At 45.8% G+C, this 17,785-nt stretch overlaps 2 pseudogenes across 2 annotated transcripts; one reads left to right on the plus strand and one right to left on the minus strand.

The window, feature by feature from the left end:
* Positions 1 to 3,904: 3,904 nt before the first annotated feature.
* LOC308439285 (spermidine synthase-like) lies at positions 3,905 to 4,761 on the plus strand (annotated as a pseudogene). Its single transcript has one exon. The product of its transcript is annotated as a spermidine synthase-like (transcript).
* A 6,922-nt stretch (positions 4,762 to 11,683) lies between these two features.
* On the minus strand, positions 11,684 to 13,017 carry LOC308439286 (ubiquitin carboxyl-terminal hydrolase 10-like; annotated as a pseudogene). The gene has a single exon. The product of its transcript is annotated as a ubiquitin carboxyl-terminal hydrolase 10-like (transcript).
* Positions 13,018 to 17,785: the final 4,768 nt, after the last annotated feature.

Here is a 17,785-nt window from a genome sequence, read left to right on the forward strand (position 1 = left end):
GAACATTAAGGATTTTATAGGCCTAGTATCTCATATAGAAGGGTAGTTTGTTGTGTGGAGGATTGAGAGTTGAATATATAAACTTGTATGAAAAGATATCGGGCTGTAGAGTTGTGTTTGTGGGATTTTGGGGTAGGGAAACACCCCGGGACAAAGGCAGAGAACAGGTGGTAGAAAACCGCCAGGGAAGAAGGTTATGCGAACAAGTTGGACTGGTGGTTTGGACCGGGCACCAGAGGTGCCCTTGGCTCCATATCAGGGTTGGGCCTGGGGAGTGAGACCTCAGGGCCAATAAAGAGATAAACCCAGTTTTTATATTTTTAAATATTTACTGCAACAGCATAGAGGTTTAAGATTTTAGTGTTTTTATGCTAGGTTACAGATTGAATTAGTCTTAATTTCTATTCTTCCAATCATTTTGGTACTCTGTGTCTTTGGAAGAATTTATCCAATTTTTATGCAAATTGTGAAATTTATTAGCATAAGGTTCTTCCTGGGCTTTTCTTGTTGTCTTCCTCCTGATATAAAAGTGCCAATGGGTATGCCCTGTTTCCTGCTGCTGTCTCATTTCTTTGTAAAGTTGACAGAGACCTATCAGCCCTGCTTTTAAGGAGTATGGGTTCATCTCAGTTTTTTGTTTCCACTTCTCCATTCATTTGCTTTTACTGTCGTAGTTTGCTTTCTGTGGTAGGAAGAGCTTTATGAGTTACAGACAGCCAGGGCTACAGAGAGATGCTGTCTCAAGAAAGAAAGAAAGAAAGAAAGAAAGAAAGAAAGAAAGAAAGAGATAAAGAAAAAAGAAAGAGCTTAAATTCTGTTATTATATACTAGCTATTTTTTATTGCATGTCATCATTTAATTAAAACATTTTCGCTGGGCGTGGTGACTCACCCATACTTTTAATCTCAGCACTTGGAAGTCAGAGGCAGGGAGATCCCAGTGAGTTTGAGGCCATCCTTGTCTAAAGAGTGAGTTCCAAGATAGCCAGAGCTACACAGAGAAATCCTGTCTCAAAAAACCAAAACCAAAACAAAGGGAAATTTCTCCTGTTATTTATCCTTTTGCTAATGATTTCTGTATAAGAATGTTATTAAGAGGGGAGTGGCTGGAGAGATGGTTCAGAGGTTAATAGCACTGACTGCTCTTCCAGAGGTCCTGAGTTCAATTCCCAGCAACCACATGGTGGCTCACAACCATCTTTAGTGGAATCTGATGCCCTCTTCTGGTGTGTCTGAAGACAGCTACAGTGTAAAGTAAATAAATAAATCTTACATACATACAATAAATAAATCTTTAAAAAATAAAAATAAAAAAGAATGTTATTAAATTCTCAAGTATCTGGGTTGTTTTCAGCTAACTTATTGGTAATCCTTTGGTTCTATATAATAGGGACCAGACCTCACGCACAATGTTGACTGTATCTGGCATCAGTGCCTTGAAATTTGCTGAGACTTGTTTTCTGTCTGTCTTTGTGACTGTTCCATACACACCTAAAAATAACACATACTTTGAATATTCCGGCGATTAGTTACCTGTCGAACTTTAATTAGTTGTCAGATACTCAGATCCTTATCTTTGCTGACTTGCTATAAGGTTTACATCAACGAGCACGCCAAAGTCTCTGACTATAATTATATGTCTGCCGATTTCCCCATCAGACTTTGTTCCACCCACGAATGTCTCAATTTTAGGTTCACACATCTATGCCCTGCGGAAGTTTCCAATACCATAATTTATTTAGTTAGAAAGAACCCAAAAGTTTATCAGCCGGTCACTGGGAAAACAAAGCTGGCATAACCATAGTCTTATTGTTAAGCCATAAATGGTTTGGAAATTCCAATGCAAGGTGGACTAACCTTGAAGCAGTCATGACAGGTGAAGTAAAGGCCAAAGTCAGCTTCACAGCTGCAGGTGCATTCCTATAGTCTTAGCACTTACGAGGCAGAGGCAGGTGGACATTTGTGAGTTCGAGGCCAGCCTGGTCTACAGAGTGAGTTCCAGGACAGTCACTGCTACACAGAGAAACTGTCTCTAAAAAGGGGGGGAAAGACAAGCCAAAGGTTATTCATTCTATAATTTTACCTCTGGGGAGAGGGCTCAGCAGTTATGAGCTCTTGCCATTCTTCCAGAGGACCAGAGTTCAGTTCCCAGCGCCCATGTCACGGAAGCTCACTACCATGTAACTCTAGCTCAGGGGATCTGACGCCCTCTTCTGATCTTCCTAGGCACCGGTACTCACATACACATACCCACACAGAGACACGTGACTTAAAATAACAAGCTAAAGCGGAGTTCTAGAATTAGTAACGGTGACGGAGCACACAAGTGTTTGGTAAATCACTGAGTTTAGATGGTGAACTCGGGACGAGGGAGTTGGTTCACTACTGACACATAAAGGCTTGAACTCAGGTCCCAAGCATCCGTGTGGACAGCCTATGCACACCTGCAGCCCCAGTGCTGATCAATCAGTGACAAATGCATTCCTGGAGCTCACTGGTCAGCCAGCCTAGCTAGCCAGAGAGTGCCACATCCCAGTGACAGATCCTGCCTCAAAAGACAAGGAGGATGGCCTCTAAGGAATGCTCCCAAAGGCTGACCTCTAGCTTTCCACATGAATGCTCGAATACATGCACAGGCATTTACACACTCGTGCATGAACATGTGCACACATCTACTTCCATACACCCAATGTTTGTTTCATCCCTGGGGATCTAATCCAGGCCTTGTGTATGCTGGGCCACACCCTCTGCGCAGACATTAAGTAAGGGATGGTCTGCAAACTCCGGACTCAGCTTTGCTCCTCTGAAGAATTCCACCTATGCATATACGGCAGCATAGCTTTGGCTCTTGCCCAAGAGTCCCATATGCATTCCCTCAGGCCTGCTTCCTAAGATGCCTCGGCGGCCTCCAGTCAGTCCTTTAAATATAGCTCGAGTTGGTTATTTCTCTCTAATCCAAGCCTGATATCTCTGAATTCGAGGTCAGACTGGTCTACAGAGGGAATTCCAGGACAACAGGACTATGCAGACAAACTGCCTTAAAAAAACAACCAACCAACCAAACAAAATACTGATGAGTTAAACACACACACACACACACACACACACACACAAATCTGGGGCTGGCGAGGTGGCTAAGTGGTTAGAACACTAGCTGCTCTTGCAGAGGACCCAGGTTTGATTCCCAGCAACCCTGTGGTGACTCACAACCACCTATAAACCTAACTCCAGGGGGGGGGTCTTTTTTCTGGCCTCCATGAATCCCAAGAGCATGTGGTACATAAACACACATACATGCAGGCAAAACACCCATACACGTAAAATAAAGATAAGTTGTTTTTGAACTGGGGATGAGGGGAGAAAACATGAACTACTTCTCTCAACCTGAAAAGGGAAACTGTGTATGAAAAGTTATTTACCATTGGACTTGTTGCGCAAACTTGAATGCTTTTCCCCTAAGATAGGAATGCGGGCAAAGGGTTTCCACTTGCTGTTTCTCTTCAGTGCTGTGACAAAGTATGTGGACAGCACACCAGAAAACACCAAGTGGGAACTAAAACCGCCTTTCTTCACGGCCGGCATGACTGCGCACATAGAACCCCCACTCCTTTGCCCCCAGGATTGACAAAGCTCTTTCTAAAAAAAAAAAAAAAAAAAAAAAAAAAAAAAAAAAATCATCCATGCTCAAAAGCAAATCTACTAAATTTGTGGGATGCAAAGTTAGTAACAAAATCAGATGTACTTTCAAAAGTAAAAACGTGGAGTTGGACGTTAAGGTTCAATAAAACCATTTAGGATTGCCTAAAATTTAAAATTACTTTTAAAGGTATGTTCCAGGGTCCCGTTGTGCTGTGGCTCCGAGCGACCTACAGTCCCGGGCCCGCGACGTGCGCCGCCTGCCTGCCATGGAGCCTGACCCCGCTAACCCAGCCGTGCCCAGCCCCGCTGCCATCCCTGAGGGCTGGGTCCCAGAGACCTGCAGCCTGTGGCCTGGCCAGGTCCTGTCGCTGCAAGTGGAGCAGCTGCTGCACCACCGGCGCTCGCGATACCAAGACATCCTCGTCTTCCGCAGTAAAACCTACAGCAGCGTTCTGGTGCTGGATGGCGTCATCTAGTGTGCTGAGAGGGACGAGTTCTCCTACCAGAAGATGACTGCCAACCTGCCTCTCTGCAGCCACCTCAACCCGTGGAAGGTGCTGATCATCGGGGATGGAGATGGGGGCATCCTACGGGAAGTGGGGAAGCACCTCTCTGTGGAGTCTGTGGTCCAGTGCGAGATTGATGAGGATGTCACTGAAGTCTCTAAAGTTCCTGCCTGGCATGGCCTTTGGCTACTCCAGCTCAAAGCTGACTCTCCATGCGGGCGATGGCTCTGAGTTCATGAAACAGAACCAAGATGCCTTCGACGTCATCACTGCCTACTCCTCAGACCCCTAGGGCCCTGCTGAGAGCCTCTTCAAGGAGTCCGATTCCCAGCTGAAGACAGCACTCAAGGAGGACAGCATCCTCTGCTGCCAGGGTGAGTGCCAGTGGCTGCATCTGGCCCTCATCAAGGAGATGAGGCATTTCTGCCAATCTCTCTTCCCTGTGGTGAGCTATTCCCACCTACCCCAGTGGCCAGATGGGCTTCATGCTACGAAGCAAAAACCCGAGCACCAACTTCCAGCAGTTGACACAGGCTCAGGTGGAGCAGATGCAGCTGAAACACTATAACTCGGCCATGCAAGGTGCAGCCTTTGTTCATCCGAAAGGGCCTGAATGACGTAAGCTGAATCTGGGTGCCACTGTAACACCACCTGAGAACTTAATCGATTGGTCCAAAGAGTGTCCTAGTTGTCTGGGGACCACCAGTCCTGGACCAGACTCCCAGATGACTCTTGCCCACCGACCAAGTTATTACAGGCCCCAGAATGCTGCCTGGCCTGGCCTGCTGGGTGGATTCAGTCTCTGTGCCTGTCTATCTCTGTGGCGTATAGCCCCATATCTATACCAGCTCTGTATAGCACCGCCTATGCCGTGACCCAACAACAACAACAAAAAACAAAAAAAAGTATGTTCCAGATGCCTCTACTGAGAGATCCAAGAACTGAGAGAATAAAGAAAGGTTTAAATAAATAAAAGAGTGTGGCAGGACCATCTAGACGCTAGAAGATAATACTGTCAAGTAGCTCTTCCTCCTATCATATACATAGCCCGTGCAATCCCATTCAAAATACAACCTACTATAGAAACGGACAGGCTGCCCTTAAGATAGAGGAGGACTGCTCTTCCAGAGGTCCTGAGTTCAATCCCAGCAACCACATGGTGGCTCACAACCATCTGTAATGAGATCTGATGCCCTTTTCTGGTTCACAGCTATATATGCAGATAGGTAGAGTAGTCAGATACATAAAATAAACTAGAGGGGGGGGGAGGGAGGGAGGGAGGGAGGGAGGGAGGGAGGGGGAAAGACAAAGAATTAAGAAGTACTAAGCAATTTTAACTAGATTAAAAAAATCTATAAATCAACTCTAGAGTAATAATACGTTTTAAGGGCCACTACTAAGATAATTAAGAAAGGATGGTGTTGGTTGGGCACGTTGGACATGGTGGTGCATGCCTTTAATATCAGAATTTTGGAAGGCAGGGGCAGGTGGGTCTCTATAAGTTTGAGGCCAGCCTGATCTACATTTTGGATTCCATGCCATCCTGGGATACATAGTCAGACCCTGTCTCAAAACAAACAAACAAACAAACTAAACTAAAAAGAAAGGAAGCAAGCGACCGAGCAAGCACAATATTGACATAAGAAATTCCTTCTAGCTCAGTAGACTGGGATGCAAAGTCCAGACACAGACCCATACTTACACGATCAGTTTATGTCCAATAGCTCTGCCTCAGCCATTCAACAGGGTGAATAAAATCATCAGAACAACTATTATTAGATCAACCGGATTTCTATATACCTGAGTCTTGATTCCTTACCTCATCCTGTGCACCAAAATTAATTCTGCATAGATTACAAGTGTAAGTGTAAAAGCTAAAACTGTAAGGTGTGCATAAGAGATGGTATCTTTTAGAAAGCTAGAGTAAAAAAAAAAAAAATCACTCAGGTAGAAAGAATATTCATAGATCCCCAGAAGAGCACTTGGCCAAGCATTTGTAAGACCCTGTGTTTGAGCTTCCTGGACCCCAAATGAAACAAAATCAAAACAGTAATAAACTGGACCTTAAAAATTATGTTTGTCAATAAAAAAGTTAAGAAAACAAACATAAGTCATAGACTGAGAAAAAAACTATATATGTATATAAGCACCGCACACATATTTATCTACCTATTATCCATCCATTTATCTATTTATCTATCTACCTACCTACCTATAATCTAAGTACCATCTATCTATAATCTATCTTAAGAACATATCAAGAATGCTATGCATTAACAATAAAAAGATTAACAACCAATAAGTGAGCATTGTCAATGAATTTAAAAGAAAACTATTTTAAAAAAAGGATCTGACTGCTCTGAGGTGTGGCGGAAGAGAAGTTTTATTGTAGATAAAAGGGAGAGCATGGCCAGAGGGAGCGACATCTGGGAGAGTGGCCATGACCCTGAACCATGTGAGGAGAGGGAGGAAAGAGAAGAGAGAGCCTCGCTAAAGGGCAGCTTGGGCCAAGAGACTGGCCAGGAAAATAGATGAAAGGAACAGATAATCACAGCTTCTGCCTGGAGAAGCTTAGGGTAGGGCCCAGGGTTTGCCAGCCAGGAGGGTCCTATAACAGGGAGGGACTGAGGGGCACAGAGAGAACCTGGCAGCCAGCATCCACTTTTGTGTATTAAATGGCTACATCAGCCATCTGTCCCGGATTTAAGACCTAACCACCAAAATTCTGGCTCACCTTTTGTGTTTGAAGGATAAGAAATAAAAGTTGTCACGACCCAAATTAATATGTCTACAACACAACCCTGACACCCGTGGCTTAGAGAACATTGCAGAAAAGGGTGCGGGAAAACTGTAAGAGCCAAAGGACCAGGATGTCTGCTTTGAAAATAAACCCATGAAATCTCAACAATATGACCGCATAAGCAAGATCAGCGTAACGAAGCATCGGGTGAGTGTCAGTGTGGATGGGGAAATGTTTCAAACCCCACCCCTAGAGGAAGAGCTACAGATAATGGCTGATGGCTGCTGAAAGAGGAAGGATCAGTCTTAGCCAGGGATGAGCCCCCTCATAGGTTATCCAAGCCTATAGCAATTAGCCCTAAACATATGTACATATGAACAACACTAGACAGACTCAGTAGGGTGTGTGTGTGTGTGTGTGTGTGTGTGTGTGTGTGTGTGTGTGTGCAAACGCAATACCCATGCATAAAATTCTCAATCATTCAATCAATCAACTAATAAACTTGAAATGGAAAAAGTAAATTATTCTATACTGTAGAAAATCTTCCCCATCTTCACTGCTCTTCCTTAAGGGTTTCAAAAGAGCACCGCCATGCGCTATCCCAGGAAGCAACATTCTTGTATGGATGGCCCAAGAGCTCGCAGCTTCCTGAAGAGAGGAAGGGCTGTGCTATGGGCTGCTGCAGGCACTCTGGGCCCTTGGCTCCCTGCAGATGGACAGGCGCAGCTTGTGGGCTGGGCCTCAGAGCAGCAACTCACGCCCTCCCGTGCCTTCAGACTGACTCACTGGCCTGTCGGCAGGCAGTTATTAAATGTTGCCTGCCTGTCTGAAGTCGGGGCTTGCAGCTTTGCTGCAGACAATCACTTCAGAGGCCGTCCTGTTCATCCACCACCCTTGGGCGCCTCCTGCCCACCTTACCTGGGCGCCTCCATTGATTCACTTCCTGCTCCCGGGTTTGTGCTGGGACACGCAGCTGTGACCCCAGGGGCTCTTCGCCCAGGTGCTATTCTTTGGCCTCTCCCAGGTTTGCAGAGCGCATTCCTCGCGTTTGTTCCCATTGCCCTTTGGCAGACAACGCTGGAAGGAAGGTTCTGGAGCCAAGAAGCAAGTTTCCTTTGCTAAGCGCCGGTCAGAACCTATAGTGCCGCCTCTCCTGAGTACTCTTTCCAGCCTCGGCTGGCCAAACACTGCCCACCATCCAACAAGCGCAGCATGGCCGGAATCTTCCCTCATTTCTTCCACCTCTGTTTCCCACCTCAGCACTCGGGAAACTGCCGGGTACACCATTAACGCTTTATAACCTTAGTTTTCCGCGTCAGCTAGGAGGCATGGCATCATTGGGAGTCGTGGTGGGGACTTGGGATTTGAAGAAAAAGAGAAAAATAGTGTGTTGTGGGGGGAGCAGAAAATGGCCAGGGTCCCAGGTCAAATCACAGGTCAGAGTGAGAGGTGATAGGGACAAGTGTCATTAATGGCTTTCCTTTGGCAGACTAAGCTGGGAGCAGATGTGTTGTGTGCCAGGTTATCCTGCTGAAGTCATTGGGAAGTCACTTGCAAGAGCTAGTTAGTCTTCTCTTCCATGGCCTTAAAGCTATCCAATGTCCCATGGACCTTACTTGTTGCAAAGAAATTAGCTCCTGTTCATAGGACACAGCATTAGAATTGCACATTGAGGTGCTCTGTGGAAATCCTTCCCCTGCCCAGAATGATTATCTAGAGCAATGGCAGGATGCCTTGCAATAAATTCCTTCTGCCCAGTTCCTCTTATCCAGAAACCCAGCCTTGCATTTTACATAAATTAGGTCATGGGGGGGGAAGCCTTCACTGGGCATTAAAAGGCCTTTGAGATGACACATAGGCTATAAAGTGGAAACAGTGACCCTGTAGAGGTGAATAGTTCACATACCTGGTTATGGTTTATTAGTGCTAAGTTTTGTGGGGTCAGATACTGTGAAAAGTCGGTATCTTCGTTTTCTTTTAAGCTTTATTTTATGTGTATGGTTGTCTGCAAGCATTTGTGTCAGTGCGCCGTATGTGTGCAGTACCTGAAAAGGCCAGAAGAGGGCATCAGATCACTTGGTGTTGCCGCCATGTGGAACTCTAACCCAGGAAGAGCAGGCAGTGTTCTCTCTCTAGCCCCTACAACATCATCTTAATGAGTTTTTTTCATAATGAACACCTGCAGCACATACACTGTGAACCAGGTTCAGAATGTTACAGTTTACCTAAACACTTGTTCAGTCCTCTGTATCTATTTATTTTTGTTTGTTTGTTTACAGTGTTGGAGAACAAACCCAGGCACTGATGGATGCTAGGGGAGTCTTTCAAATGAAGTCAGAAGGGGTTTGCAATTTACCGACTGCCCTGGTTACTTTCCTTCTTCTGTGAAGAAACACTATAACCAAGGCAACTTATAAAAAAAAGCACTTAAATTAGGGCATCGTGTAATAGAGTCTATGGTTGGCAAGGCAGGAAGCATGGCAGCAGGCAGGAGTGCTGGAGCAGCAGCTTGAGAGCTTACATCTGATTCACAGGTAGGAGGCAGAGAAAAAGAGCTTATAGGGAATGGCTTGGGCTTTTGAAACCTCAAAACCCACCCCAATGACTCAGTTCCTCTAGCAAGGCCACACCTCCTAATCCTCCTCAAACAGTTCCACCAACTGGGAACCAAGCATTTGAATATATGAGTCTATGGGACCCATTCTCACTCAAACCACCACATCCACCATTAATTATATACATGCCGGGTAGAAGATCTAGGGTTCACACCTTAAATCTGATCTAGTATCTCTGGTCTAAAAACTTGGATAACTTCCCTTCTGTAGCAGTAATTATTAAATAAGGGTTCTGTTGTTATCAGCACTACAGTCTCACTCCGTGGATGCCACTCCAGTGCAGAGCCGACACTGGGACGCTATCACACAATCGGCAAGCCACCCCCTCTACTCAGTTCACTTCCCAGGCAGTTCATTCTGCCTGCCCTTGCTGCTTCTGTCCCAGGTGGCCTATGACCTCCCCGGCATGTTGTTTTCACTCACTTTTCTCTACCGCCCGATGCAAATATGACTCCACATCTATTAACTTATCAAACAGGTTTATATGTTAAATTCTCAATCCATAAACCCTCTACACAATAAGCTTACAACCAATGGACAAAGATACAAACTGCCCATCTATATGAGATAAATAGACCCATAGAAACCCTTAGAAATAATTATAACAACCTCTTGAATCTAGAGACATATCGCATCTGCTTCCATCTTTCTCCTCTTGAATTTCCCACCTACCCTTTTCTCTTCCATTTTCCTAGACATTTTTTAACCACCTACCTCTCTACTGTCTAATCATGTGTCACCTTAACATCAACCCACACCCTTCTGTCATTCATTCCCAAGTTTCCAGGTACTCCAGAGCTGACTACTGCTTTTTTGAGTTTTTCCCAACAAGGCAGTTAGCTGCTCTAGGCAGAGGCCTGTCTGAGTAAGAGCTCAATCTGCTTTGAGCAAAATGAGAGTGGTGCATCCTTTAATCTCAGCACTCACAAGGCAGAAGGATATCTATGAGTTCCAGGGCAACCTGGTCTATGTACTGAGTTTCAGGGCTGCATAGTGAGATGTTATCTTACTCAAAGTGAAACAAATACCCAGAATGAAAGCCAAGCAGATGGTTGATGCAGGATGAGCTGACTCAGGCTGAACCAGTCACGGGTTCCCTTTAGGGGGAAAAGATGAGGAAATTGTACTTTGGGCAAAATGTAGCCCAGCCTGCTTTTGACTCATGCCTGTGTGTATCCAACTTCCCTGGGATATTCTTTCTATGTTGATAAGAGACAACAACATTAGAAGAAGGATTTTTTCCAAAGTTTTTGTTCATTTTTGTTTTTAGCTTTTCATTTTGTTTTTGTTGGTTTGGTTTGGTTTGGTTTTTCAAGACAAGGTTTCTCTGTGTAGCCCTCGCTATCCTGGAACTCAAACTGTTGACCAATCTGGCCCCAAACCACATTTGTTCTTAATTCATTTCTGGTTGCCAGGTGATGCCCAGCTCAAGGCTGAGAGAGTATTTGGCTGACAGGCAACCTGGTACAGCTGGGCACACTCAGCCATGAACTGAACAAAGTGATCAGCTTTTCTTCACAGAAGAGCAAACTGTGACAGCAAGGGACACGTTTGACAAGTGGTCCATGGTTCTTCTGTTCCTGTGGAAGCTTGTCCTGTCCCCAGAGGTTAGCCTAGCATAACAGTCCTTTAGAAATATGAAGTGGATCAATGTAGTGGGTTGAATCCATGACCTCTAAAAGACATATCTTAACTTCCAGAATCTCAAAATGTGGCCTCACATAGTAACTTCCCTTAGAAAGCATAACTGAGCATCTTGAGATAAAATCATTGTAGCCTTAGGACAGGCCTTCTCTCAGTAGTGAGTTTCCTCCCCAGGAAAAAGGGGAGGCTCTTTTTACAGGTCCCAGACCTTAACATAGCTGAATTCATGATGGGAGTTCCATTCAGGCCACAGAATTCCGTGTGCATGTAACACCACCTGCCAAATGAGAGCAAAGACCTAACCCGCCAAAATCCAAAGTTCTAGGAAAGTCCCTGAGTGTGCTAACCTTGATTGTTGGTTTCTGCAGTTCTCATCTTGGTTAACTGTTCTTGCTAACTTAGGTGTGTCAGCCCAGGGTGTGGGGTTTGTACTTAAAAGCTCATTCTGAGGAAGGCTCAGGGCTACACCAAGGAGTCCTATTTGGAACCCAGCGTAGTCACTGTCTAGCTAATCATGACTTCCTATTGGTTAAAAACTGTTTACAAGTAGTCCTCTCTGATAATAATGACTTCTTCTTTTTTTTTAATGTAGCACCAGTTTCCTTTATTGATCAGCCCACAGGGTTGCAATGACACTGGCTTATGTAGTAGGGTTACAGTCTTCAATAACTCTGCAATCTTTAGGGCTACAGGATCCTCTGACACTGAAACAAGCCCTTCTTTGACTTCCATCTGTTTTTCAGAGGCCAGGGGGGATGTTGCGGGGGGTGGGGGGGGACACTTAGTTTCCACATATGCCATAGGTGAAGAGGAAGAGGGCTTAGAATTATGAAAGAGGCTAGCCCAAGACTTTGCAGACTGGCTAATGGGAGTGGCGCCCAAGGCAGAGAGTACACTTTCAGCATGAGGTGACTGGCTCTCCGGCTTCACAGGGTCCAAGTCTGTACTCTCCTCAGTGTGAAGCTCTACCCCACTGGCAGCACTGTCCTCGCCCAGGGATTCAAATATTTTTCCATTAGCAACTGCAAGGTTCTCAGTAGTACTGGTGTCAGCGTAGGGCTGCGCCACAGCTGTCCTTAGCAGACTGTCTGTAGAGAGGCAGGGCTGTTCCAAGTCAGGTTCATGACAGCCCTCAGGCAGCCCTGCAGTCCTGGCATCACCACCTAGTGTCCTGGGGAAAGGACTATCAGGGACAGGGTCTCTGATGAAGTCCATAGAGTTCTGAGGGCTGTCACAAGTCCTGGGCATGACTGAAGGAAGCATGTCCACCATGAACTCAGCGTCCTCTACACCCTCACTGTTTGTGCCCACTGACGTGACGTGGCCATTGACCAGGACAGCTGGGGAGGCACTCTCCTCACTACCATCTTTCAGATAACTGTAGTACCCGGGGGGGGGGACACTTCTTCTTCTTTTTCTGCTCCCTCTGACCAAGGCCACCAGTGCCACTGTCGTTCTCCAGGGTCTCAGCCTCTGCGTTGGAGCTGCTTTCCAGAACCAAGGCTGAGGCAGGGCTCTGCTCTCTGGAGTTGTAGGCCTTGCCCTTCTCTGTGTCTTCGGGGAGGGGGTCTTTTTGGAAGTTGTACAACCAAGAATAAATTCAGGTGCCTGAGGATTCAAGGTGCTTGGAATACTAGAGCTAAACTATAGCTAGAGGTTCTCGGCAGACCATCACCTGGTTTGATGACTTCATCCACATCAGACTCGATCCTCTGATGTTCTTGTCCGTCTGGCAGTTCGTCTTCAGCCTGTATGCTACACAGACTCCCACCGAATCGGGGGAGCTCAACTGAAGAGCGGGGAGTCACACACAACTGACTGAATTCATCAGAACTAAAATCGCCAAAAATATACTGTGGTTTGTGGAGGGCCATGATGGCCCATCTCAATGAGGTTCGGAGCTGCTCTGGCTTCTCCAACAATGTCTTCTTATTGGTTAAAAACTGTTTGCAAGTAGTCGTCTCTGATAATAATGACTTCCGATTGGTTAAAAACTGTTTGCAAACAGTCCTCTCTGATGAATACCTTACAGCATTTCAAGAGAGGTACTCTGTAGGCAATCATGGAAAGGTAGAGTCAGAGCGTTGAACAGTGTCAAGGACACCTAGAGACACTAGAAGCTGGAAGAAGCAAACAGGGTTATTCTCTCTCGAACCTTCCAAGCTTCCAAGAGGGAACAGCTTTGATGACTTCTGACTTATGGCCTCTAAAAGCAGAGAAACAATTCATTCCTGGAAGCTGTCGGTTTGTTATTATTTATTACAGAGGCACCAGTGGTAGCAGAGAGGCCATTGCTGTCTATTGTACCTACTTCACTGTTCCCAACCTAGATTTGGTCATTTTGAACTTACAGTCAGACAGGTGTAAGGCCCTCTGGACACGCATAATGGGCCAGATAGGCCCTCTTTGCAAGCAGCAATGTAGAGATATTCAGAAAGTCTTGGGATGTAAGAGGGAGTCCTGCTGACCTTGGGATATTTGTACAGAGTCTGAAGCTTGACCAGTGTCCCCACTCCTTGCCAGTTAGTTTGCACAAGCCTCCTCTTATCTCTGCATCTTTGGCCCACAGGGTACCTTCCTCTAAACAGGATATGATCTCAGGATAAAAGTAGCTCACTCCAGTTACTTTTTAATTACAACTGGGGCTGGAAAAGGTTGCAAGCCCTTGCTGCCCATTATCCCCACAGGTCATTTACTTCCTTGAGTCCTCTTGGATTTGGATGATTCTGATCTCTTTGGTCATCTGTTTGCCAACCGTTCTCCACAGTTCCCACAGATGAGCAATCTCATCTTTGTTGGTAGATGTCCTTAGTTTTTCTCTAAGAAGAATGTTTTCAGTGAGCAGAATAGGCATCTCAAGGTTGGGACTCCACACTCACTGGCAGGATGTTTGACAGGAGCCCTAGATGTTGTAACAGGGCTGGCAACCATGAAAATTCTAAAGAGCCACTTATGTGTCTTAATCTGTCAGCTTGTTGACACAATGAACAACCCCCCATCCCTCCACACATACACACACACACACACACACACACACACACACACACACAAAATGGGAATTTCCCTAGAAATCTCATACTTGGAGAATAAAAGGCACCAGCCAGAGGGTAACATTCCTGGAGAGAGATTTTGAAAGGGCCTAGGTGTCGGCACAGAACACACCTTTGCCAAATGCTCAGCACAAAGGAGATTTATTAATGCCAGAAGGATGTGCGAGCTGCCTCTGGATCAGGCAGACAGCAATGGCCAACTGGCACATGGCTATTTTAACGGTTCTAGCTCAGGGAGGGGGGAAAGGGGTTCTCTCTCCCCAGAGATGAGAGTCTGATTGTAAGACACTAAGGACCCTGTCCCCAAGCTATTTCTGATTGGTAAATAAAGAAGCTGACAGCTAATTTTGGGGCACCAGATTTATAGAAGGGGTTTAAGTTTCCTGGGTTTGGGATTAGAGGAGAGCCAAGTGGGGGACAAGAGTGCAGAAGAAAGAGGGAGAAGCCGCCATGGATTAGGAGTAAAAAAAATGTGACCCCGTGGGCTGGCCAATTGGAGTCAAGAGGAGCCTAGATAAAACATAGTAAGTGATAACTCAGGGTTATCAATAGGAAAGTAGTCTCTAACAGCGTGGAGGGTATCTGCCTCACTTTTGTGCTGTTTAAGGCTTGTTATAGATCTAAAGGTTATGCGCGTCTTTCATCCGGGATCTTTTCTCCCCTCCCTTGGCTCTGAGATTAGTAAATGTTGTTGTAGGTGCTGCAGTAGAGAGAAAAGCTCACCAGGATGCTTCTTAGAAAAAAAAACTAGCTCACTCCAGTTACTTTTTAATTACAACTGGGGCTGGGAAAGGTTGCAAGTTCCAAACTTATCTCGCCCTTGCTGCCCAAGAGAGCAGACAATCCACACAAATCTTGGTCCCTTTCAACCATGACTAGCCAATCAGAAGCAAGAACAGGTTTGCCAGCAGTGTCTTAGGACCAAGGTTGGTGCAGCTACAAGCTCTCATGTAGCACCAAGGGCACATTCTCCAGAAAGCAAGCATTTTTTCCAGGTCCAAACAGACTCCAAACAATTTCTCAGCCTCCACTGATTAGCCCAAACAGAGCAAAAGACATTTTACACAGAACCAGACACAGAGGTTTTGCTACATATATCACTACAGAGGGTGAACACCACAAGAAATAAAACGCTCTTCTGAGCTTCCTGCTCCTTAATTGACAGGCTCCCTCCCCTAATCCTTCCCCTGGAACTCAATCCCACACTCACCATATTACTTACTCCTTTTCTCGATTTGTCCTTAAACAGCCTTCTAGGTGCCAAAATGGCCGCACAAAGAGGACGTGTGTGAGGGTGGATTTGTGCTTCCCTTTTGGACCCAGAGCAAGAGCTCCTTCCCTCCCCGCCCGTTTTCACCCATTCCCATCAATTCCTGTCTGCCATCCTCTTTGGGAAGACGACGTTCCAGGGCAGTTTGTTCTTCCTGTTGCTTCAAAACCCAACAGTCTGGCCTGAGACTCCTAGGGTATCAGAGTAAGCTCATGCTTGCTGGCAGTGCAGCCCAGTGGGCAGGAGAGCTCTAATTTCATTTGCCACCCTTATTTCCCTACCTACACTGGTGCTTCTGCAGTCTGTCTGGGGAGTGGGAAGAGCTTCGATTTGCCAGAAATACATACAGTTCCATGCAAGGCTAATCATTGAGCGTGCGCAGCTCTGTCCAGTTGGGCAGCAGCCCCATTATAGGCCGACTCTACTGGCAAGTCTACTGAGATTTATGTCTAACTCTGGCTTCTGAGACACGCCAGGCAAAGGCCGGAGATGGAGCTTAAGGTCTAGTTCACAGTGGGGTCTCCCCGACTCATTCCTTTTCTTGAATATCTTCTCTGTGAACAAACCCTCAGTCTGTCAGAGGGAGGGGTGGGGGGGGGATGCTGGTTTTCCTTTCTTGATGCTGAGGAGACTGCTAAGCAAGGGAAATGCTGACTCTTCCCTGCAGCTTGCCTGCAGCTCAGGGTTGAACTGTGTGCTCTCTGCGTTTGTTGCAAGCAGAGCAGAAATCTGAGTTTGTCTCTTCAGACAGGCCCTGCGCTGGGAGCTCCTCTTGCTCATCTAGGTATATGGCGCCCTCTGTTGGCCATCTGGACTAAATGCCCCACGTCTACAAACACCGGTGTTTTGAACTCTGTATGTGTTAAACTTCCACCCACTGACCCACCTGCCCATTGCTAAATGCCAGGCTCTGTTTGTCCGGAAGTTCAAGATATAAAAATGCACAAAGTGAAGGGTTCTTTTAAAAAAAACATATATTTTACTGTTGAGTATTTTTAAAAGATTTGTTTTATTTTTTTAATTATCTATATTTTTTTTATGTCTTTATGAGCACAGGCCCCCCCCCTGGAACTGGGACATATAGACAGTTGTGAGCCACCTGGTGTGGCTGCTGGAAACTGAATTCTGGCCAACTCCTTTTCCTTAAACGGTGATACCGTTTCTGGTTGGTATCTGAATTAGAATGAGCCTCGTTTTAAGTAATTTCTGAAGACTGAGGCTGCGGGGTCTGAGTCAAGTAGTCCCTTAAGGGATCATATTTTGCTTTCCAGTGGCCGGACTCTAATGCAATGCAACATAATGAGCTTAACTCCTCGGAGGTAGGGGTGGGAGTAAAAACCCCTAACTCGCTAAGTCCCTTGTCCTTTGCCCTGTGGCTCTTCCCTTCCCCTCCCAAACTGGAAACTCGCTGCAACGGGCTGATACACACACTTTTGATCCCAAGCAATGGCCATAAAGAAACACTGATTTTTCTTGCCCCAACCAAATTCATAAAATTCTGGTTGTGTTCAAGGGCGCCATCTGGAGGCCACCAGGTGTCATTACATCCGGTCCACCAAGCCACACTTGGTGGATGGGATAGGGTAAGGGGTTCTGGGTGCAACAGTCACTGGGAGAAAGACGGAGAACAATCGTTTTAGTTTCCTTTTTTCTTGGCTGGATTTCTGTGTCCTAATTATTTTTAAACTTCTGTTTTAACAGAGCCGTTTTGTTGAACCACAATTTACCCACTTAAAGTGCATAATGTAGCTATCAGCATAGCCACACTACCAGGACCACCGCCCTCTTCCCTAAATAAATCCCACACCCCCAATAAAGAATTCCTACCCATTAATGGAAATTCCCTATCTCCGGCCTCTTGTAGCCATTAATGCACCTTTTTCTAGGGACTTGTCGTTTCTAGACATTTGGTATAATAGGTGGCCTTTGGTCTGGCTTCTTGTACAAAACAAGTTTTTGTTCCTATTTTGTTTACACTTTAATTTGAATTGCCATATAATTTGTTACCCAAAGTGAAACATTTCCATAAAGATGCTATCTATAATTGTTATGCCCTGGCAAATGGCAGGACCTAGGGCCACCCTTGTCCAGTAGGGGAGACCATCCCCACTTTCAAAGAGAAGAATTGGGTCATCTACAATCCTCCCCAATTCCCCAACTGCCCACCACCCCTTCCTAAGTCACAATAACCAAACCCTGCTCAGCATCCCCCAGTCTCTCGGAGCACCGCGGTTAATCTACTTCCAAGGTTGCTAATGCTGTCTACAGCTGAAGCATGCTTGTGATTTATGGGAAGAAATAAGACCAATTTCCCCCAAAGAA

Source organism: Micromys minutus, assembly GCF_963924665.1.
Source record: "Micromys minutus genome assembly, chromosome: 29".
NCBI classification, from domain to species: Eukaryota; Metazoa; Chordata; class Mammalia; order Rodentia; family Muridae; genus Micromys; species Micromys minutus.